The sequence below is a fragment of the Neolamprologus multifasciatus genome, chromosome 11 (genome assembly GCF_963576455.1).
Source record: "Neolamprologus multifasciatus chromosome 11, fNeoMul1.2, whole genome shotgun sequence".
NCBI lineage: Eukaryota > Metazoa > Chordata > Actinopteri > Cichliformes > Cichlidae > Neolamprologus > Neolamprologus multifasciatus.
In genome coordinates, this window is record NC_140449.1 from 5,758,798 (window position 1) to 5,783,464 (window position 24,667).

General features: G+C 41.7%; 1 protein-coding gene across 7 annotated transcripts in view; it reads right to left on the reverse strand.

Moving 5' to 3' along the window:
* LOC146507676 (low-density lipoprotein receptor class A domain-containing protein 4-like) overlaps nucleotides 1–24,667 on the reverse strand; it is a 275,368-nt gene that overhangs the window by 42,267 nt on the left and 208,434 nt on the right. Inside the window, exon 6 of one of the 7 annotated variants that reach the window (XR_014876985.1) lies at nucleotides 1–24,513. This exon is cut by the window's left edge and continues 12,815 nt beyond it. The exons of 5 other annotated variants lie outside the window; for them this stretch is intronic. The gene's annotated coding sequence lies outside the window, so the exon portion shown is untranslated. Of the gene's footprint in view, nucleotides 24,514–24,667 lie in introns of those variants that run through there. One more of the 7 variants, XM_085178427.1, reaches the window with a different exon arrangement.

The window sequence follows — 24,667 nt, forward strand, 5'->3', positions numbered from 1 at the left end:
CAAAAACAATCAGGTGGTCTAATTCAGTGACTTGAATTAGTGTAGTTGAAACAGAGCAAACAGCTTCCAGCTACCAATACTTTTGTTGGCATACCTGTCCATCAGAATGGCAACACTGGTCTCCACACCATCCCAGTACAAAGTCATTCTGATGGATGACTTTGGGCATTTTAACACAAACGTCTATGGGGACTGACTCACTTTTGGATACAGCCTCAAGTGGATGTTAAAGGAACTGCAATTTTTACTACTTGGACATTAGCTTCACAAAGTTGCCATTTATGTGGGGGAAAAAATAAATGTAGCAGATGGACGTGCGACCTGTTCTAGTGTAAATGGAACCTCATCAGTCTGTGCACATGGAAAGCATGAACTGCCAACAAGTAATTATATGAAAGACCAGAGATGATGATTGGAGTAATGAGCGGGCCAGGCTTACAGCCTTTTACCAACTGCATGGCCTCATGATGGTCCACGGACCATTTTACAGGACGAATGAAGCTCTTCCAGGTGGCATTCCAAGAAAATAGAGCAAAGAGGGAATAATATAGGAATGGCTCTTCTGATCACAGGCCTGCTCTCTTGCACACCACTTCTGCAGCAAATCATAGAAATGCCATGGGAGAAAATCGCATCACATATCGTGTGTGCTGGGAGTGAAAAATGAGAAATGCCTGCTCAGAGGGGATGCGGTTTGACCGTTTTCACTCTGAAGACATCAGTAACCGAAGGCAATAAAACTAAATGGACCTCTGTGAAGGAAAATAAGTAAATGGGGAAAGCAAAGACCTCCGACAGATGTTCTGCATTAAGTGCCGCATCACTAGCCAAGTTCTATATCCAATCATGCAACAATATTTTCCTTGACAGTGGCTTCTACACTCCTCTACGAGTGGACTGACACCTTTGGAAGAGAACAGACTGCGTGACCCTGAAACAATTTACAAACGCCTGGCAGCTGTCATAATTGTATTGAAGCAACAAATTGAGGCGCTGCTGTGTTGTCAGGTAAAGCAACGATATCGATGCACTAAAGACCATTTTTTGAAATTTTTTTTTATGTCTTGATCTGAGGTCACAGCCATGCACACACATCCCAGACAAGCTCTCATCCACAGACAGACACACATCGATTCACCCTCTTGCAACCCGCATCCATCCACCACCACAACCACAAAAATGCAAGCGCACACATGCACAGTCTGTCTGGAGCGTCAATTTAGTCCCCTGGGGAGCACGCAGGGTGACACCACTAACAGGCCAGACCAGACCAGACAGCCAGCAGACAGATAAATACTAGGCACGGCTGAATACCAAATGCACTCGTGTCTACCAGCCCCCCACTCCACCCCCACCCGCCTATAGTCTGCACACACACACAGGCGCTCTCTTCTGTGGGTCTCTCGGGAAACGTCTGTCTCATCGTGTATTTGAGGAATCCTAACTTTAGGTTGATAGCTTTATCATGCTCGGCACGTGCACGTGGATCTATTTTTGGAACTTTGGGAGTGCGGGCTTTCCTGCTCACACATGCTTACTCAGGAGTTCACTGCAGTGTTAGTGTTACTGTTGCTGCTGTTTTGTGAATCGAAGCGCCACGCGTTAACGTGGCGGCCCTTTAAAGATCTGACAATGCACACTTTTTAATGCAGCATAGACAGGAGAGGAAACACCACCACCGTGTGTCTGCACAAAACCCACACTTCGGATGGCAACAGGTCCATCTTTAGCCACGGGATGCCCGTCTCATGCATATGTATGTTTGGATACACGGACCATTTCCCACCTGTCACTTCCCCGTGACTTTCCAGATAAAAAGACAGCTGACAGATGACAGTAAGACAGTAGCAGTAACAGTAACAGTATCAAAGATGCCACGGATGACTCAGAGTTTACATGAGTTGTTTGTGAGGAGACGATGAGTGCATCAGTGATGCGGTCGGGCCAGTAGTGGGGAAAAAGCAGCAAAGCGAAGGCCTCAGTTGAGGGTAGCTCCATCCCCCCCCCCTCTTAAAAAAACAAGGGCAACTTCTCCATCCCAGCCAGTGTGGTGCTGAGCTGCAAGCTACTTTATAGCGCCATCTTGTGGCTCATCTCAGAAAGAGGCCTGTTTTCATCCAGCATCCCAAACACGGAGTGGAAAAAGTTGCTTTCCTTCCTTGGTGTCTGCTTCAGTCCTTCTCGTGTCTCCTCTCTGTCGCTCCATTACTTGTGAAATCAAAGCTGTCTCCCAGGCAAAGGTTTAAGCTTTGAATCAATTATGCCTCGTCTTCATCAGATGGCACGGAGGAGCAGAGAGGAGGACGCAGAGAAAAATAAAAGAGTCCGTTTCTACGGCTCATTTTTTTAAAGACAGATTAAAGTTCTCACAGTGAGCTGTTTAAAGGGCAAATCACAGTTATACTTTACACTAAATACAGTATTTTTCCTGTATGAGAAGAACTTTTTATACAGAAAACTACGCCGACACCTCTGAATTAACACTCATTTTGTGTTTTGAATCAAGTCTTTTATTTCTGGTTAAATTATAATCAAAAATCACAGTAAAAACAGGTATATAAAACGTAATATTTTATAGAACAGTGTGCTGCAAGTGGGACATCATTTTCTGCTGAAAACACAGCAAACAGATAGTTGCTTCTATATGACTGCTTAAAGCAGGGGTGGGCAATTCCAGGCCTCGAGGGCCGGTGTCCTCCAGGTTTTAGATCTCACCTTGGGTCAACACACCTGAAGGCCTCTGGAGAACCTCAGGACATGTCGAGGACCTAATTTAGCCATTTAAATCAGCTGTGTTGGTTCAAGGACACATCTAAAACCTGCAGGGACACCGGCCCTCGAGGCCTGGAGTTGCCCACCCCTGGCTTAAAGTATCCCTTCAGGATATTCAGGACCTTTTAAATCTCTAAAGTATACCCCAACAGAGCAGAAATAATTCATTTATTGATTTGTTGACTAACATAATTAAGGGATTTTTAAGCAAAAGTACTCAACACTCAACTTCTTAAATGTTAAGATCTACATTTTCATTGAATTTACTTTAATTACTGACTGACAAAGAAAGACGTTTGAAGATGTGAACTAATCAGGTAATTGGGCTAATTAGGAATCTTTTGCTCCTTTAAGGTCAATAAAGGAAAGGCCATATACAAGGAAGCTCACTTCTGTATTCATGCTCATGTAATGATAATCTATGATGTATTATGCATAATATTACAGTCACACAAGGCTATTTTTCTGCTGAAAAAGGTTTACTTTTTGTATTTTTTTTTGTATGTTCCTGATTACGCTTGTGTACTTTTACCTATTTTCATCAGGTAAATTTGTATGTTTATTAAAAGATCTCCAAACTATCTCCAAAACTGCCAGCACACCAAAACTGACCTGTCTGTCCATATGTGATCACCTCTTGGTTTGTTTTCAGCATGATTCTTTAAAGCAGCGGTCCCCAACCCCCGGGCCTTGGACCGGTACCGGTCCGTGAGTCGTTTGGTACCGGGCCGCGAGAGTTGAGGCTCAGGTGTGAAATGTATAGTTTTCAGGGTTTTTATCGGTTTTCAGTGTTATTTTGTTATCGTTTTTATCGTTTACTTGGTTTTCCTTGGTCTTTTCATGTGTGTTATGAATAAATCTTCTTTTTTTCGGTACCAGTACTAGTTTTATTTTGTTGTATTTATCCACGACACCTTAAAGGCCGGTCCATGAAAATATTGTCGGGCATAAACCGGTCCGTGGCCCAAAAAAGGTTGGAGACCGCTGCTTTAAAGAACCGGGACATAAAAGCACTAATGCATCTTTTATCAACTTGTCAGTTATCTGAATCACTGGGTAAAATTATAGGTGTGAAAGTAGTAGTTTCCATCTAAATGTAACATAAATACTAACATTTAGGTAGAAAATGCCAACTAATGCGCTGCTGTTATATACATACAAGGTTTGTTTGCTGGCGGTCGTATGTCAGAGCCAAAACTTTTTTAGTCAGGGCCCTTATAGTCAAAAGAAGATTTCCATTTACAGTGATTTACTGTGAGCCCCCAGAGCAGCAGCAGGGCCCCAGTGCAGCACAGAGCAGGTGTCAGCACATGTAGAGGTTCAAAGGGTTTCATGGGCATAAAAACATCACATGTGTTTACGTGTGTGAAAAGTTTAAGGGTGGGATTAAAAGAATGTCCAATCATAACTCAGTTTAAAAACAAATAAAAGGAGATCATTTTCACAAGGTGCAGGACTTAGAGGGATGTTAATCACAGGCGGTATTCGTTAGTGAAAAAATGTAGTTTGTTGTTTTGCAATGTGTACTATCTAAGTGTGTGTAGCCTTGGATACAGTTATAAATATATATAGTCTCATTATATCTCAATGAACACTGATTTGTTGCAAGTGTAAACTTTATCCGTTTCCTTTTCGAGCAAGTAAATTGTGTGCTATACAGAGTTATTCATGGCAACTTTCTTTATTTTCTAATACTTTTTTTTTGCATGTTCAAAATAAAACGGCCAATCAAATCAAAACAGTCAGAAAAGGCATAAAAGGAGATTTTGAGGTAGAGGTGGGTTTCAAAGCAGCTTGCATATGCAATGAATCTGTTGATCAGTGAGCTCATACCCTTGAGGAACTAACGCTAAACTCGATTTTGGGTTAAAATGAATCTTTTTAGGATGTTAAAAACATTTTTTAACAAACAAGTTTTCCAGTTGAAAATTGACATGCAAACAGGTGGATGGAGTTGCATGCAGAACAAAAGAAATACGTCTTCCTTCTTTGAGAAGGTGACTGGACTGCACAGGTGACAAAATACCTTTCGTTTTTGGAATACTGACCAAATAAACAAATAAATAGGAGGCGGGAATCATTCCCAAAACAGCAAAAATGGTTAATACACTGGAAGCAAATAACTGAATGAAAGATTCATCCATGTGGCAACAGAACTCCCCCCAAAAATCAGAGGAAGAGCAGAAACTGACGGGCTGTGAACCGTATGGGATAACCTGTGACACTGCAAATGAACACAGCACAGAGGAAGAAGAAGAGCAGTTTCTTGCCTGCACCACTAATGCCTGTTTATCCCAAAAAAGCCTCTGTCGTGGGACTCGTGTGATGAAAGTATTTGCGCATGACGAAGGATCCATTTTGACTATAACATAACATTTTCAGTCAGACTAATAACTCGAAACACCCCGTGACTTCTGTGTGGAGTGGGTATTACTGAATGCCTTTCCAAATGTCAGAACAAAAGATGGATATGACTCAGCCTTAATAACAAGGCTGAATGGGATTCATGAATTAACCGCAATGCATCTCACCAGCTGACAACGCTGGAGAGCGAGGGAGGAGAGAAAGGGAGAGAGAAAGAGAGAGAGAGAGTGTTTGCTTAGGCATCGACTGTAGCTCGGCATCTTCAGCGGAGCGCTAAGTAACAGAAAGGCCACTCCAGACAGTCAGATTGCAGAGTAGAGAGTTGCGTTCAATAAAAACGTCTGGCATGCCACATCATATTTGCAGCTTCCTGCCCTTGTCTGGCTGCAGTGCCGTGTCATATCCTGTCCACACAGGTGCACCAGCTGTCTGGCTTCCCACCCCTGTCATTTTCACACACACACACACACACACACACAAATGCACACACCTCACTTACACCCCTGTCATTTGAAAAGAATACCCCTCCCTACCTCTCTTACTGCCGCAGGCTCCACTGCAATGACACCACAGCTCTCAGTGAAAAGTTATGCATGTGTGTGTCAGAGACAGATAGCTAGAAGAAGGGAAAGGGGGATGACGGAGCAGACAGAAGGATGCAGAGTGTGTGTGTGTGTGTGTGTGTGTGTGTGTGTATGTGTGAATAAGACAGTTCACGAAGAGAGAGACAGAGCCTGAGGTGGAGGATACTGAGAGCAAAGGGATGAATGAAGAGAAGACGAGAAGAAAAAAAGAGGAGAAGGTGAGCAAAAGGAGGACAGGAGGAAAAGACAAGGCAAGATAAAAGGAAACCATAGAAGAAGAAAATGTATGAGGAGAAAATGAGATAAAACAGGGGAGGAGAGAAAAGAAAGTGGGAATATAAAAGAAAAAATGAATAAAGGGAAGATAAAAAAAATAAGGGATAGTAGAAGAAAAAGGTAAGAAAAGGAAAAAGTCGAGGAATAACAGAGAAAAGAAAAAGCAGAGAGCGAAAAGAGAGCTGCCAAGGAAAAAAGAAGAAACAAAGTGAAAGCAAAAGCCAGTGAGTGAGTGAGGGAGGGACACAGAGGCACAGACAGAGAGGAAGAGTAGATAATCAGCAGGTATTGAGCTCTTTTCACCCCTGCGGTAGGGCTCTGCTGAGCATTGTAATGGGCTGTCTGCCCAGCTGGGCCGATGAGCTCATGTCTGGCTTTAATGCCAATCCTGAACTGGCACACAGCTCGGCAAGGCAAGCGCAGACGCAACACCACAATGCCGCTGGGGAAAGGACGCGACACAGCTGAGCAAGAGGAATAGAGAGAGGAAGAAAAAGAGAAGGAAAAGTGAAGGAGAGAGCCAGGCAGGCTGAAGGTGTGTTGTGTGCGTGCGCACTTCCGTCACAACACTGATAAGAGCCTCGAACCAGACGGCGATAATCACACAGCCAGTGAGACAGCAGCTGTAAATGTGTGTTTGTAAAAGTGAGGGAAGGGGGACAGAAAGAGCGAGCGAGTGTTATTTTATGCAGTCATAAACAGCGGTGATTACAGAGTGTGCACGGTACACGTTACAGCCTCCTGCTGCCGAGAGTGCATGCAAACAGATGCACACGTGTGTGCAAAAGCACTCAATGGCTACGAAAACACAGAAGCACACATGCAATCTGATTTTCAAACAGCTTTTAAGTGAGCCGCTGTGTACATGTGCAGACAGCTGACTTCAGAAAGAGTTGAAGTCCAGTGCTGGATAACAGTGCTTCAGCGCGCTGGCTTTTTCACTTTCCTTTTGGTTTTTTCAGAGTTGGTATTGTCGCAAAATACAAAGCAAGCGTTTGCTTGCACTCAATGTGGCAGCTGTTCTCACTGCAGGCAATTCACAGCAACCATTATACCATTACGTGGCTGTTTTATCCCCAGGTTTGCTGCCTGTACAGACAGCTCTACACTTTGTGTAAACCATGGCATCACCATTCAATCCGCATAAAAATAAGCATGAAAAACAGAGGAAGCTGTATGTCTCCTCCAGTCTTTGTAAGTCTGTGCATAGAGCCCTGTATAACATCTAGTGATTGTAACTGTGTATTTGTAGCTCTAATGAGCATATGCTGATCATTAAATCTATAACACATGAGCATGAGGGCAGAGTCACTGCACAGCTCAGCTCATAGCTCGCTGCTGTACTAAAGTGATTTAGGAGACATTAGCGTGACTGTACTCTAGTAGTCTTGTATTGATAGTCCTTTGAAAGCCCAACCCTGACTGAACGAAAACTGACATAACTGATTTTTAAGGCCTTCTGGAGCCACTAACAGGATATGCACAACATTATCATTTACATATCATTCACACAAACAATGTAAAACATTAATATCGCTTCTGGGTATAAAAAGTGGATGATCTGATATCGTCGTGTTGGTGTTGTTCCAGGTTCAACATTGCAAGTGACCAATCACATTGTTGTGACGTTATTCTTTTGCGCGCCAAGCTATTCGTCCATTTATGAAATTCCAATGTTGCAAGGACAATCTCAATTCTGCTTACCGTTTATTAAAGGGTTAGGGTCCATTGATCGGCGAACAGAGGCGGTTTCTCGCAGCTTAAGTACAGTTTTTTGTTTTATGGCGTTTTTTCCCGAACTCGCAAAAGTCTGAAGTCACAACATTCTGATTGGTCACTTGCAATGTTGATCCTGGAACACCATTTAGTAAGATGATCTGGGAACAACACCAACACGACAATATCAGGTCATGCATAAAAAGTGAAGGCTAAGAGGAAGTGCCTTAAACCGGCATTCTTTTTAAAGAGCACCAGGGGGCGACACCCGCGGTTGCAAAAAAGACTTCCTATAGAAGTTAGCCGTTGGTCACAAATGACTACATACCTGTCTGCAAATACCCCACAACCCCCGATTGTGATGGAAAATATTTATTGATTGCTGTTTGCAAATGTTTGCTGGAGGTTGTTTCCAGTTTTTGTGAAAATCGCTAGGCCCACAGACCGGTCAGTGATGCCCTGGTAACCACTGGTCATTAAATGTGTATTCTGGGACGAGTTGGCGTGTGTTTGCTGCCAGTCACTAGCATAAAACTGTCTGGAAAGATGTTTAAGATGCACCAAAAACCCCTTTGCAATTGCTTTGGTCACTAGCAGGCTGCTGCAGTTGCCTGTAGATTGCACTGGAGACACTGACTTGTCTGCAAACACTTGTGAACTACTCACAAAAGTAGCAGTGAAAATGTGAAAAGTGTGAGGCAAACCAGAAATCGAGTGTCAGTTTTCCAAGTGAAAGTTACAGCTTTTAAACTGTGCTGCTTGCAGCAGTCAGGAATAAAGTTGACTTTAAAGGCAAACATTCTCGATTTCTGGTTTGCATCGTACTTCTTCAGAGTAAGTGGCAAGTGTCTGCACTCAATGCAAACTTTGGTAACTTTGGCAACCTGCTACTCGCCAAAGCAATTACAAGGAGCAATTTGGTGTAGCACCCTATTTATAACAATTTCATTTAGTGATAGTCAGCAACCGGCAGAAGCAATTATCAATCACTTGTCAACTGGTCAGGGAATACACATTTCTCACTAGCAACCTGAGTTTTCCAATAGATCACTGATCAGTCCTAGGAGAACAGAGTTTATGGGTTCGGCCACTCATGTTGGGTCATATTGAAGAAATTATTATTATCATCAAAAAGAAGATTATTCAGGATATAGCTAACAAAATGTAATGGACATGCTGATGAGCATTCAGTGTCACAGTCAGATCCATCCCACACTCATCTCACCTGGTTTCAAAGCACTAAAATCCAGATGGCAAAATATGGTGACCTCATTACAGCTATGTCCATATTTTATGCTTCTGTGAGTCATGTTTCTACACACCATTAACATATATTCAATAATCATCCCCTTTTAGCACCAAGACAAATTGTGTGGCTAAAGGTTGCATCATGTTTACCACGATGGGTGAATTTAGAGATTAATTTCAGATAATCTAGTATTAATCAGACTGTCTGTGAAGGTTCTCAGTCATCCAGGTCATCATAGTCTAAGGTGGAGAGTCCCAGATTTAAACTCCCACTGGGTTTAAATCTGGGACTCTCCACCATGTGACCCTAGAACTGAAGAAGCTTCTCGGATGAGAGGTGAAACGTCTTCAAGCAACTTAAAGAAGTCCAGACGCTTTTCTTTCCAAGCTCCTTAGACTATTAACCAGACTGTTTGAAGTTTGGGTAAAAATGTGAAACTTTTTTTCCTTCTCACACAACCAGCAGTAACAAATGCTTTTATGTACAGGCTTATTCTGTTTATCCTGATTGGCACCGTCTGGGCTCGTCTTCCTCATCTACCCTACCTTGTTCACTCATCGCTTGCCAAAACAAATTAAGTACACGACTATTACTTTAGTATTGATGCCTTTTCCTAATTAAAAAGAGGATAATTATTCTTAGTCTCTCTGTGTCGAGTGCACATACTACGTGGGTGTTATGTTGGAGTTTTTGTTTCCCAGACACCAAATGCTGCAATGGCATCCCAAAAAACATGACAATTAGCTGTAGTCGGTTAGCTTTACTGACTGAATCTTCTTTATTGAAACTCTAATCAAAATAATCTGGATGTTTTATAAAGTCTAATTAAACTTTTGAATGTGAGACCCAATTAGGTCATTTTTCTGTTCCTTTTGTTTCTGCTTGACTGACTCATTGTGAGATTTTCCATTACTGTCGAGTACCGAATGAACACCTAGTTTCATCTTTTTTTCTCTAGTCTATTTTTCGTTTCCATGTCAAGAAAAATCTCTAGAACACCAATCCATCTCCACAGAGACTTCATATATCGGTTTCATATATCATCCGTTACATACATCCGAGAATGTCACAACATAAGCTCTGACTGCGAGGGCAGCAGGTCTGGAACAGATGGACGCTCATATGAACAAGTTGCTGGGATCCAAACACTCCAAACACTCCTCCTCTCTGCCTGCCTGGCTACACCACGTAAAATGCTATAGCGTCCATATTGAGCACTATAATGAAAACATTACATTAGGTGAGAGATCTTGTGCTCCGAGCAAGGGCTGACAGATGGATGGCAGTGGGAACATGTTGCAGCACCCCAGACCTGCTACCACCCTGGCAGAACATAGTGAGAAGCAGGTTAGCATAACCAGCAAGCTAACACTGCCTACACTAACACAGCTGTTTCCAGGCGACTCCTGCTCACACTGGTTGGGCTCCGCACACGTATATGTTATCATACCATATAGCTTCATTAGCTGCAGCATTCGCCATACAGCCTGTAAACAGCACAGACCGTGACAGCTTGTACCAGCCCAGCCAGTGTTCACCACAGTCTGCCTCACTGCCATCCTACAGCTCTGTAGCAGGACCAGTGAGTTAACAGCTTGTACCAGGCCAGCGAGCGTCCCTGCTCACAGCTTGTGTTGCTAGCGAAACCCCCTCTCCGCCCCCCAACCTCTCTTTACAGTAGTAGCGAACAGGACTATGGGGAGTCAACAGATCACCCCACAACAGCTTGTAACCGCTGCGTTCACTGCTGAGGTGCTAAAACCAAAGGCAAGGCTACACAACAACATTAACACTGCATCACGTCAGCAGTGGTATCTCATTCGTGGTAGATAGAAATGTCTCACAGGGTGGTATTAGCAGCGAAAACGATGCGTGTTTGATCTATATCTCCATATGTGAGGAATAATGACAGATGCTGGGGCATAACCTGAAGAGTCTGTAACGTCTGATTCAAAACAGAAATATGTTCAAATGCAAAGACTCTGAATATTTTAGGAATATCCAATATGTACATTTTTTGGCCTCAACCCTTCTAAGAAAGATGAGCTTCAGAATTTCCCATATTTCTCTCTTTCTCTGGTCCTAAGGATTTAGTGCTATTGCCATACACCTGCTTTTAAAGACTTACTAATAAAGGCTGAACGTGTATGAAGCCTCATCAGAACATGACAAGACACTGACATTTGAAATTGTAAAGTAGCAGCCTAGTGAGAATGTATGGTTACCTATTTTATGGAGTTGTTGCACAAAACCAAATCTGCCTCCAAATCTGAGGCCATGGTTCTCAGCTGGAAAAGGGTAGAGTGCCCACTCCGGGTCGGGTATGAGTTCCTGCCCCAAGTGGAGGAGTTCAAGTATCTCGGGGTCTTGTTCGCGAGTGATGGGAGAAGGGAGCCGGAGATTGACAGACGGATTGGTGTTGCGGCCGCAGTGATGCAGACGCTGCACCGGTCCGTCGTGGTGAAGAGAGAGCTGAGTGTAAAAGTGAAGCTCTCAATTTACCGGTCGATCTACGTCCCTACCCTCACCTATGGCCACGAGCTGTGGGTAGTGACCGAAAGAACGAGATCGTGGATACAAGCAGCAGAAATGAGCTTCCTCCGAAGGGTGGCTGGCCTCTCCCTTAGAGATAGGGTGAGAGGTTCATCCATCCAGGAGGGGCTCAGAGTAGAGCCGCTGCTGCTCCACATCGAAAGGAGCCAGCTGAGGTGGTTCGGGCATCTGATAAGGATGCCTCCTGGGCGCCTCCTGGGTGAGGTGTTCCGGGCATGTCCCACCGGGAGGAGGCCCCGGGGCAGACCCAGGACACGCTGGAGAGATTATATCTCTCAGCTGGCCTGGGAATACCTTGGTGTTCCTCCGGATAAGCTAGAGGAGGTGGCTGGGGAGAGGGACGACCCGGCCCCGGATAAAGCGGAAGAAGATGGATGGATGGATGGATGTTGCACAAAACCTTAACATAGATTTTAAGTTTTCAACCAAGGAGATCTATGTTTTTTAACTGGTTGCTGATCTCCTACATATTTATTGACAACAATTTGAACATTTCAGTCACTCCATCAGACCTGTTGCCACTGGTTTTCAGTCTAGTTCCTTCTTGACAGCCACACTAAAACCGTTTCTGATGAGGTTTCAGTAAACAGTTGTTAGATCAACTAAAAGGCCAGATGCATTTTTCAGGCCCTGTTTCAGGTTTTTGCTGAATTTATTTCCTGTTTCTTAAGGACATGACTCTTAGATATTGTTTCAGAAACTTTTTTAGGGCTGCCAGTTATTTTTTCCTTCTGCTTGTCAAGTTTCCTCAACTTTTCAGGATATACTCTACATCACACCAAGATACGCAACATTTTCGGGTAATAACATTTTGGTAATTATATATATATTTATATATTAGGGGTATATCGATACACAAAATTCACGGTTCGGTTCGATTCTTTGGTATCACGTTTCGATATTTTTTCGATACAAAAAAATGTTCATGCCTTTTTAATTTGTCATTTATTAAAATTATAAATATATATTTTAACTCAAAAGTACAGTTTTTAAATTTAATGTTGCTGAAACAACAAAATAATAATAATAAAAAAGATCGAATCGAGAAATCCCTTATCTTTGGAAAAGAGAGTTTATTACAGAGAAATGTCTCTTTCCAAACTAAAAGCTATACTATACACTTCTTCTGGGCTATATTCTCAGCAGCATATTAAACATATCAGGTCCCCATAAGGAGAATCATGTGCTAACGGCTGTCTAAATGACTCGGGTAAAGTTTGTAGCATGCGTGCTTGTTGTTTTTGTCTGCTTCCACTTGTCTTTGCACTAGGATGATGTCAGAGTAAATGTGCAGTCATATTTGTTGTGTTCCCACTAGTGCAATATATATATATATATATATATATATATATAGGGATGGGTACCGGTATCCGGTGCCATGATGGCACCGGTTCTGACATAAACGGTAGTAACCAGACCGAAAAGCAGCGCACATTTCGGTGCTTCATTTCGGTGCTTTTTTTTTCTGAGATGTCATACACTTTGAATTCTAGCCAATCATTTTACGTTTCCGAGGATAGTAGGCGGGCCCAGGTACGTACGTACTTTTAGAGCAGAGCTACAGATTAAAAATGCCCAAGACGAAGCGGTCAAAAGTCTGGCTGTACTTCACAGCAAAATATGCAAACTCACCAGCCTGCAACAAGTGCTTTAAGGTGATACTGTGATACTGTCAAAGGAGGTAACACCTCAAATCCGATGAAACACCTGGCGACGCATAGCGGGTTTTTTTTTAAAGCAGAAAAATGCGCCGTATTTGATAGCTTGCTGCGAGACCTCACACCGAGCGCATCTACTGCGGGTGTGGTGGTGACGGATGATGATGGCAGCAGCAGCCGTTCTTCTCTGCGTGAGTAGCTTCATGTTGTTCGTGTGCAATTTAAGTTGAGTAGGCTAACCACGTTATTACATTAATGCATGTAAGGTGAACTAGCAAACACTGTCGTAGTTACATGCAGCTGTCTTCTTGTTTGATGGCAGATACTCCCTTCACCCTGGCCAAAAAGGCTAAAATGACCAAAGAAAAAGTGGAAAACAGTTAAACATGAGAGGTTTTTGGACAAAGTTTGTTTTTTCCATTGTTTAAGCACTGCTTCCAGCCAAGAGTGATATCATATATGCCCTATAGCTGCAGAAAACATTGTTATCTTTTTACAATAAAAACAGCTGAACATGAGAGGTTTTTGGACCAATTTTGTGTTCTCCATTCTTTAAGCACCGGTTTGAGCACCGTTTAAGCACCGGCACCGTTTCAAAAGTACCAGTTTGGCACCGGTATCGGATAAAACCTAAACGATACCCATCCCTATATATATATATATATACGTAAGCTAATTGTCACCATGGAATTTCATTCGACTCACCACTAAATAATAAATAAAGAACTTGAAGTGCTGCCGGCCGGGCAAAAACTGTACATTTTTGCTACTAAAGTGAAAGAAAGCAACAATCTGACAAATGATGACACTGGAGTGTAGGTGTCATTGTCCCTGGGACTCAGAGGCTATAATATTTGATAGATTCCCAGTATCTAGTGAGCTGCCAATGTGAATTATTAAAGTCCCTGAAAATATGCTTAAAATGCTATTGCACAACACTCTCTCAGAGTCATTCACCCAGATCTTCCTCACACCGCTTACATGTGTGTTTTCAAAGCCTCAACGAAGCAGACAGGTCATAGGGCATCTCTGTTGGCATCTAGTGGCTACTGTGAAGTGGATATGTAAAGCTTTTTAACATGTGAGATATTTTACGCAGAAAAAAACTGGACCATAAAGCAAAACTACAGGTCTAAGGTGAATAAATAAAGACTCAGCAAGTCTTGTGGCTTAATATAGTTTTAGCTGTTCAGCTGATGTCTGTCCACTTATGTTAACTAATTACAGTCTTACGCTCCACTCACCCATCACTTGTGAACTCGGAGTAAAAGTAAAAGAAGCCCTGGTCATACATTTAAGGCAGAACATTTCTGAGAGCCCTTGATGAGTTTTCACCTTAAACAAAGCGTCGGTAACATATAACCAAGCATATGGCAATATCACTGTCAAGACAATTACTTTTATTGAGGGCTTTTACTTCGGCTGCTTAAAATAGAATTAATAAAGAAGTTGCATTAGAACTGGGACTGAACTCATTTTACTTTGATTTCATGGTGTTAAAGCCAGCCTACGCATCTGGGAGAGCAGCTTTTACATCTTATATTAATTTCACTTTGCAACAACTTTAAAAAAAAACAAAACAGTTATTATCAGGAGAAAATCTAAAGAGAAAAAAGAGAAGAATCAAGAAAGAATCTAACAACATTCGAGACAAAGTTTTGCATTGAGTGTTTCTTCTTCACCTTTCTCACTCAGTATGTGTTAATAAGCCTCTCTGCACTGAATTATACTTGTTATTAATCTCTGGCTCTGGCATGTGTTTTGTCCCGTCTTCTTTCCCCAACCGGATTGCGGCAGATGGCCCCGCCCCTCCCTGAGCCTGTTTTTCCTGGAGGTTTCTTCCTGTTAAAAGGGAGTTTTTCCTTCCCACTGTCGCCAAAGTGCTTGCTCATACAGGGTCATATGACTGTTGGGTTTTTCTCTGTATGTATTATTGTAGGGTCTACCTTACAATATAAAGCACCTTGAGGTCACTGTTGTTGTGATTTGGCGCTGTATAAATAAAACTGAATTGAATTTTGATAGTACACTCGCTTTACTTTTGCTGAGTACCGTTCGTGATGTGCAACTTTGTGAATCATCTGGTACCGTGCTCCAGACCTGAATGGAATAAGACACAATTCGACTTTCACTTCATCATGTTTTGTGAAAGAAAAATGTGCACTGTGCTCATGTTGGCACTCTGTGCTTTGCAGAAGCTGCCATCTAAGCAATAGAAGGCAAAAAGCCTTGCGCTAATGTGCTATTCTGTTATCAAGATCTCACGAAGCGTCGCAAATGCTGCATTGGCTGTCACTGCGACTCACTACACGGGACATTGCACCTGAAGCTCATTTTCATTAGAACTCTCACCATGTGTTGGGCCGGCCCCGTATCAAACTCATTGTTTAGGGTCTTGGGTGCGGCTGGCATAGCGATGTCTTTTTTCCTCTGGTTTTCATGCACCGTAAATTTGGTCGCTGTTGTTGGCAGCACGTATTTCTTTAATGCTTAAATCATGTGTGACTGTCATGTTTGTGCAGACACACACCGTGTCAGATGAATCGGAGAGCCTAGCAGGAAGCAAAGAGCGACACAATCCAGACGGTCAGTAACACAGAGCTGGAGATTTATTTGGCAGTGGTCTGGAAAGCGATTTGTACTGCGATTTTCGTTCTCTGATTTTGGTGAGTGTGAGTGCGTGTGCTTGTTGTCTGCCCAGTGACACCCAGTGAGAGGCTGCTTCCTCGGAGAGTGATTGGTTTGTTGGCGAGACGGTCTGAGTGTGCAGGTGGGAGAGCTGCCTGTGTCTGTCTGCTTTCACTACCATCCAAACCCAGCCATTCACTATTTTCCAAGCAAGCTAATCGAGCTCTGCTCTCTGAAATATTCCATCTTTCATATTCCATATCTTAACTTTAACCTTCACTGATCTCCACGTCTCCTTTTCTTAAAAGCTGTTTTCCTTTTTTGTTTCAGATTTTAAAAAGAGAAGAAAGCGAAACCTCCAAATTTATCATTAAGCTTTGAGAAATAAAAGGTAAACTCGTAGATAAGAAACAAGGGCTGATATTCAGCCAGGACTCTTAATCTGATTTCTGGATATGTGGCTAGTTAGAAAAAACCCCACACAAATCCTCTTTTAATTAAGCAATAACAAGGGGGAGAGTTAAACTGAGAGACAGTGGCACTGCTGTGATGACCTCTGGCTCTCAGCGGCCCCACGCTGTCTGATAGTTCATTCTGTTTGGACAGTTTCCTCAAAGTTTAAGCAGTTCTAATAGCACCGTGTGTCCAACTGCTGTCTTCGTTAAGCAGTTTTTAATGAGCTAATGGTCCAGTCTCCAGTCAGGAACAGTCTCTCTGATTGGTCAACACAGTAAACACCAGGCAACATGTTATTGCCATAGAACAGATGTCCAATCGGTCCCACTAGATGGCTTGCAAAGTGTGAATAGTGCATAAGGACTGGCCTGTTGTACCAAAATGAGCCATAACTGGAACAGCACAACTACACCCCCCTCCACCTAACCTCTTTAGGTTAGGTATTGTCCAACACAAGAAGAGCCTTTGAGTGACGTATGAATAGAATAGAATAGAATTCAACTTTATTGTCATTGCACATGTCACAGGTACAGGGCAACGAAATGCAGTTTGCGTCCATCCAGAAGTGCTTTAGCCATAATATAGATATATTACAATATACAGTGGGGCAAAAAAGTATTTAGTCAGCCACCGATTGTGCAAGTTCCCCCACTTAAAATGATGACAGAGGTCAGTAATTTGCACCAGAGGTACACTTCAACTGTGAGAGACAGAATGTGAAAAAAAAATCCATGAATTCACATGGTAGGATTTGTAAAGAATTTATTCGTAAATCAGGGTGGAAAATAAGTATTTGGTCACCTCAAACAAGGAAAATCCCTGGCTCTCACAGACCTGTAACGTCTTCTGTAAGAAGCTTTTCTGTCCCCCACTCGTTACCTGTATGAATGGCACCTGTTTGACCTCATCATCTGTATAAAAGACACCTGTCCACAGCCTCAACCAGTCAGACTCCAAACTCCGCCATGGCCAAGACCAAAGAGCTTTCGAAGGACACCAGGAAAAGAATTGTAGACCTGCACCAGACTGGGAAGAGTGAATCTACAATAGGCAAGCAGCTTGGTGTGAAAAAATCAACTGTGGGAGCAATCATCAGAAAATGGAAGACATACAAGACCACTGATAATCTCCCTCGATCTGGGGCTCCACGCAAGATCTCATCCCGTGGGGTCAAAATGATCATGAGAACGGTGAGCAAAGATCCCAGAACCACACGGGGGGACCTGGTGAATGACCTGCAGAGAGCTGGGACCAAAGTAACAAAGGTCACCATCAGTAACACACTACAACGGCAGGGAATCAAATCCCGCAGTGCCAGACGTGTTCCGCTGCTGAAGCCAGTGCATGTCCAGGCCCGTCTGAAGTTTGCCAGAGAGCACATGGATGATACAGCAGAGGATTGGGAGAATGTCATGTGGTCAGATGAAACCAAAGTAGAACTTTTTGGTATAAACTCAACTCGTCGTGTTTGGAGGAAGAAGAATACTGAGTTGCATCCCAAGAACACCATACCTACTGTGAAGCATGGGGGTGGAAACATCATGCTATGGGGCTGTTTTTCTGCCAAGGGGACAGGACGACTGATCCGTGTTAAGGACAGAATGAATGGGGCCAAGTATCGTGAGATTTTGAGCCAAAACCTCCTTCCATCAGTGAGAACTTTGAAGATGAAACGAGGCTGGGTCTTCCAACATGACAATGATCCAAAACACACCGCCCGGGCAACAAAGGAGTGGCTCCGTAAGAAGCATTTGAAAGTCCTGGAGTGGCCTAGCCAGTCTCCAGACCTCAACCCCATAGAAAATCTGTGGCGGGAGTTGAAAGTCCGTGTTGCTCGGCAACAGCCCCAAAACATCACTGCTCTTGAGAAGATCTGCATGGAGGAATGGGCCAAAATACCAGCTACTGTGTGTGCAAACCTGGTAAAGACCTATAGCAAACGTTTGACCTCTGTTATTGCCAACAAAGGTTATGTTACAAAGTATTGAGTTGTATTTTTGTTATTGACCAAATACTTATTTTCCACCCTGATTTACGAATAAATTCTTTACAAATCCTACCATGTGAATTCATGGATTTTTTTTCCACATTCTGTCTCTCACAGTTGAAGTGTACCTCTGGTGCAAATTACTGACCTCTGTCATCATTTTAAGTGGGGGAACTTGCACAATCGGTGGCTGACTAAATACTTTTTTGCCCCACTGTATATTAGCAATAATATAGATATGTAAGTATATTACAGAAATGGGTCTATTATGGTATGTTATAATGTACACGGTATGAAGTATGTTATGAATATTCTATAACTATAAGTATGTACAGGCTGTAGTGAGTACAAGCTATGAACAGGCTATAAATATGAAATAAAAAACTATACAGAAATCTGAGATATACAGTTATACAGAAATGTGAACTATGAAAGTTATAAACAGTTGTAGGATTAAAAATTATCGTATGTACAGAATGATTATTTACACAGAACAGTTAAGATCAGTGAGATATGTGGATAATTTCTACAGAGGCTGTATAAAGTGCTAGTGGTTGTGAGTGGTGGTTCAGTCCATGTTATTATTGTGTGTTTGAGTATGTGTGCGGTAATTGATTTTAGATGTATGCAAACAGCTTATACAAAAAAGTAAAAATCAAAGATCAGCTATGTAAACAGTGAATAGCTCCATGAATGGAACACAATAGAAATCCACGTTTCACTGAAGCTAGAAACATGAGATGTTAACCAAAACGGCCAATCCTTTCCCCCTCAATTTGCAATTGAAGCAATGAGAGAAAATGAAGAAATTTAAACAAGAAAGTATTTGACCACACTCACGTAATAAATTATAGCATGTAGCTAGTGCTACACATCAAATTTGACCTCTTGTTAGTTCGCACATGAGGCTGTCTCATGATTCAGAATATTCTGCATATTAATCATAACAAGCGACCAAATTATCCAAGACATGAACTACCTATACTCAGTGAGCTGTTAAGACCACCACACCAAACAGCCTCAACTCCTCCTCTTGTGCAGTTCTTTGAGATTATGGTCCACGCTGACATGATTTTTCAAATAATTTTTCAAGATTTTTCAAATCTTCTGCTTTTTCTCAGCAGCACATTCATGCTGTCTCAGAATGTCATGAGAAAAAAATCTGTTGAATCCAAATAAAATCTGCAGAATCAATTTGGTCCTTATTTTCTGAAACTCTGTATAGTTTTTATAACAAACCGACAAACTTATATTTCTAACCTTACCCTCTTGATCAGTGAGATGCCTGTCATATGGGAAATCTGCCTTATCCATTAACCCATGAGAAATGACAGGCCGATATATAAAATTGTGTATTTTAGACAAAACCTCTCAAAGAGCTTATTATTGAACAATTTTTGGACCAAACTTTTATTCTTTCCCAACATTTTTCCCAACATCAGGTTTCATAAAAGCACAATAACGGCTGCTAGTAATGTGTTGAACAACACTATTGATCTAAACCTGAAAAAATATGGTGCTGCTCTTTTTCTTGATTAATTGCAGACTGGTGACACAGTTGACCTTGTCATCTTACTAACAGTGTGTCCACTTTGCTGGATCTTCTTCTTTTCTCCCTGTATCCCGAGGAGTTCCCCACAGCCTCACATTCGGACCACTGATCTTCTCTATTTGTATAAAAATGCTGTATTCTATTTTTGTGCAGTGTACACAATCATATGTTGTTTACCTCCTATTAGTACAAACTCTCAAATTTTCTGCACACTGCCTTTGATGCAGCACAACTTACGCTGATGTTAAACTCAGGAAAAAAGCAAGTTCATGGTCTCAAATGACAAAGCGTTGTCTTCTATAATGGGTTGAAATCGGATCACAACTTGTAATTATTTAGGTATCGCTACAGGTAAGAATGTGACATTTAAAATGCACAATGAAAATCTTGTGTCCCAGGTAAAATTTAAATGAGCTTGGATTCTCACTAGAAAACAGTTGATTTCTGCAACTTTTTACCTTTACTGGATTGGCATTGACCAAAAGTTGTTTACATCACTGCTCTCTGCGCGCTGCTGCTTTTCCATTGGTATACATCCAGTTTCCTGTATTTTCCTCACAATGTTTCCCTAATGATTAATTATTTTCATAAATAAAGCTCTGATTTTTATATTTCAGTTACTTCTTCATATGTATGGGCACAAAAACACTTTGCCGTTTCCAGGAATGATCTACAGACGACCTGAAACTGTCAGAACTGGTTGTGATGGTGAAGTCCATAGTAAAGCATCGAGAGCATAGTTTTCTTGGTCAGTGTGGCGTCTTTTGATGTTTCTCTTAATGCAAATGACTCAGATGTTTGTGTCCACCTGCCTGTACTATATATTTGTTTCTTTACTTGTTAAATTGTTAGAGGTTATATTTGTTTTCATTTCTGCTGCCCTCCTGACCAGGTCTCTGTTGAAAGAGAGATTTTTCATTTCAATGAGACTTTTACCTGGATAAAGAAAAATACATGAAAAGTGAATGCATCTCAGTGGCATTTCACTGGAGGGGATTCGATAACTGTATATAACTGTTGATAATAATAATGATAACTGTTCCATCACCGTTTTTTGATAGAACACAAACTATAGCAGAGCCTAAGTCGAGCTGTTAAAGCCTGATTCGGGCTGTGAGTTGCTCAACTCCTATACAAGTTTCTCCTGTAGAATTATCGAGGTTTTCTTTCTCTCCTTCAGCTTGTTTTTCAGGGCAGGCTTCCCTGTCAGTGTGAAAACCTCCAACATAAGGAACAACTTGAGTAATTAATCATGACAGGATTGTTTTTGAGTCTTCAAACATTTTTATCTCACACCCTCCCCCTCCTCCTCTCTTCATCATCATCTACATCTCTCATTTATCTCTCTCTTGCTTTCTCTGTCTCAGCAGGAACTTCGCCTCAGTCACAGTCCCAGAAAAGCCCCCCACCCCACCCCGCCTCCACCCTTGTCCCTACACACCACAAGGAAAAACAACCATCCAGTCACACACACACATACTCATTAACAAATATACTCATGCTGGTAAAGTGAAAGGCATACCAGCCTTTTCACTTTAGTAGCATACAGACTCTCTCACACACAGAGACTCTAAACATGAGAACTGAGTGGCCACATTAATTACATGAGCAGTGGGGGGTTTCCCTCCCTGCCATGTCCACTGTGGGCCCTGAGATATTTAATAAATCTGTCACTGCTAGGACTCCCCACCTTAACCAAGAGCTAATGAGACACACCACTGCAACACACACACACACACACACACACACGGAAAAGAAGTGAGGTCACAAGGTTTTGCCACTTGCCAGTGGACTGGTCGCTGGTGTGATCCCACACTCTCAGGTAGTCCATAATCCTCCCTAAATCTGGCTTCTGTCATCACAGGAAGTTCACAGAGGCATTTTTTTTCTCTTTTGCATTTTGATGCTGTTGCAAATCCAAGGTTGTTTTTTAAAAAAAATCTTACTCACTAAATAAACATTTTGTGCTAAAAGCTCAGCTGTCCCATTGTGCACTAAATGCTAAATATAACAAGCAGCACAGAGATAACAGCAGGATATTTCAGATTAGGGAGATTTGTTTTGATTCACTTATTATGAACTAACAGGTTGATTTAACCACAGCGAGCCCTGGCGCCACATACACGCGTCTCTATTTAATACTACAAATGTAACGGCCCCTGGGTTTCTGGCCCGACTTTTGGCTATTATTTGTATTCTGAGATTAATTATTGTTACAATTTGGTTTATTTTTAGCTAAATTTCAATTCCTGCTTGTTTTACATTTTTTATCTTCATTTATGTATTAGGTGTTTCCTGGTAGGTTTCTTTATAAATAGTTCTTACTATTTTTGTGTTTTTTGTCTCTGTGCTTATTTACTTCCTGTTTTATTTTGCCAGTTTGTCTCTCCTGAGCTGCATTCAGTTGTATTTCACCATAATTAGTTACAGCCATGTCTCATTACCCTCTTGTTTCCACTTCCCTCATTACCTTGTGTATGTATAGCCTCAGCCACATCATATTGCTTTCCTGCCTGTGTATCTCAGTGATTATTTGGATTTTTGCTTTGCTTGCTTTTTTCAGGGGGACTTTATGTTCTTGGACTCTGTTTTAGGATTTTGAACATGCCAGCCTAATAAACAGCTCGTCTTCTATTTAGATGGTCCGCCTCCCTTGTTTGCATTTGAGTCTGTTTTCCTTATTAAAAAAAATACAACAACAACTGTAACGTTAAAAAACACTACAACCACTTCCACGTAGTGGTAAGTGGACAGTTGGAATTCCACACCTATTGCAACTTTTTTGGATGAATTAGATTTTATAAATATCTGATGTGCTGATTCCAAATTTTCTAACTTTAATGGAAAATTCAAATCATGTTCCTAATTAAACACTCACTATTTCATAACTTTTTATCCACTTCTGCCACTTAAAACTCAAAAGTTTCAGCCTACTGAAAATTCACTGCTGTTTTTATGTATGATTTGCATATTTGTGTCATTCTGTCACGATACCTGTGCTAGTTGGTGCTGTGTTGAGCCTCTTACTTAAAAAAAAATGAACAACTGAGTAGATTACATCGGAGCTGGAACTGATTAAGAGTTAACCAGTTATTCTACCAAACTAGCAGATTAGTGTTTTTTGGGTCTAATTTAAATATATTACATTATTTATTGTGCAAGGTGATAACCAGTCACCGGTCTCATTGTGGCAACACACATGACGTTGTGGCACCAGTTAATGTAACAGAAGGTGACGTGAAGAGTCAGATATATATCTGAGGTAGATCTGCAGTCAATAACACAGCTGATTAGCATAACAATGGACAATTCTGCACATAAGCAGACCGATCAATTGATCTCTGGAAACGGGCAGATAGTAAAATCTAATTCTGTTTTTTCCTAACTATGCTTCATCAGCTCTGGATCTATTTTTAGAAGGCAGAAACAGTCGCATTTTGTTGACAATAGCACGCTTTTGGCCAGGCTCTTTGGTTCATTGATAACAGACTAAGTTGTGTAGGGAGGGTAAAAAAAGTGGAGGTTGAGATTGTGATACCTTTGCACATGAAGACGATATGATGGGCAAACCTTAACTCAAAAGTTATTGAGTTATTATGTCGCATTTGAATTTTTAAAAACACATCATCCTGTTTCTTGTCAGTGTTACTTGACTGAGTAGCCACAATATTGCAAGAATCTTGCGCCCACTACAACTTAGACCCAGACTGGAGGTCTTTGATGGCTTAGCACAGATTAAAAAGCGAACACTGAACTTCATTTCTGTTCAGTTAAGTTTATAAATCACCAACTCACAACAACAGCCTCAAGGCACTTTATATTAGGAAGTAAACCCCAAAAGTCAGATGATCGCCCGGTGCAGTAAACACATGCTGACAGCAGAAAGAAAGAACTCCCTTTTAACAGGAAGAGGTCTGTGGCAGAACAGTGCATGTGAATGAGCAAGCAGCTATTGCAACCTGTTGGAGCTGAAGGGAAAGAGAAGAGGGAAAAATGCTGGCGACAGACAGTGCTACCCCTCAACCTTCTAGTCTACGCATCTGTGGTATCAGTTTCATAATCCTATTCTGAAAACTTGACCTCTGACCTTGAGGTGAAGGTCCATGAGATAAGAACTTTAGTTTTTTAGAATTTTAGTAGATATGGGACAGAACAGTTTTATTTTTCACAATGACAGTTTTTAGGTAAACTAAATTATCCACTAGCGATGCATATATGGGAGAACTGTCTATATGATGTCACGCCGCATTGCTCCAAAAGTTGGGCCTGCTTTGTTTTTCTGGTGCCTTCTGTGTTTGCACCACCACTGTGGTGCCAGACCGTCCCATCTGAATGGACTCGCTAATGACCAAAACATGATAAATAACACTGGTACAATCATTTTTATCACATCTGGAAGTGCAGATAAAATGTCAGATGCTGGGTTATGCTGGCTGTGACAGATGTGACCCAAATGTCACAACATACCTGCTACCTGACCCATACTGTAAGGCTGAACAGCTGAATCAGACTCACCCTGAGTCATCACTGTCAGTCAAGGCTCGCAGTGCAGCTGCAGATATGAGCCACACTTAAGCCACACAGCCATTGCTACCTGAAAATTTCTCCTCTCATTTTAGTCTGGTTTGGCACAAATTTTCAGTTCTGTTCAGATTTTCTGTCTTGAGGGAAGAACTCCTTCCCCGGGCCCAAAATGTGGGGTCTGTGAAAAGTTAACCCTTAAGTCATAGGTATCAAACTATGATACCTAAATTTGGCCCGCAGCCTAGTTACATTTGGCCCGCAAAGCCATATCAAATTACTATTAGAGCTGGCCTACTGGTATTATACAGCTAATATATATATTGTTTAACATTAAGCTTTGCTTGTTCC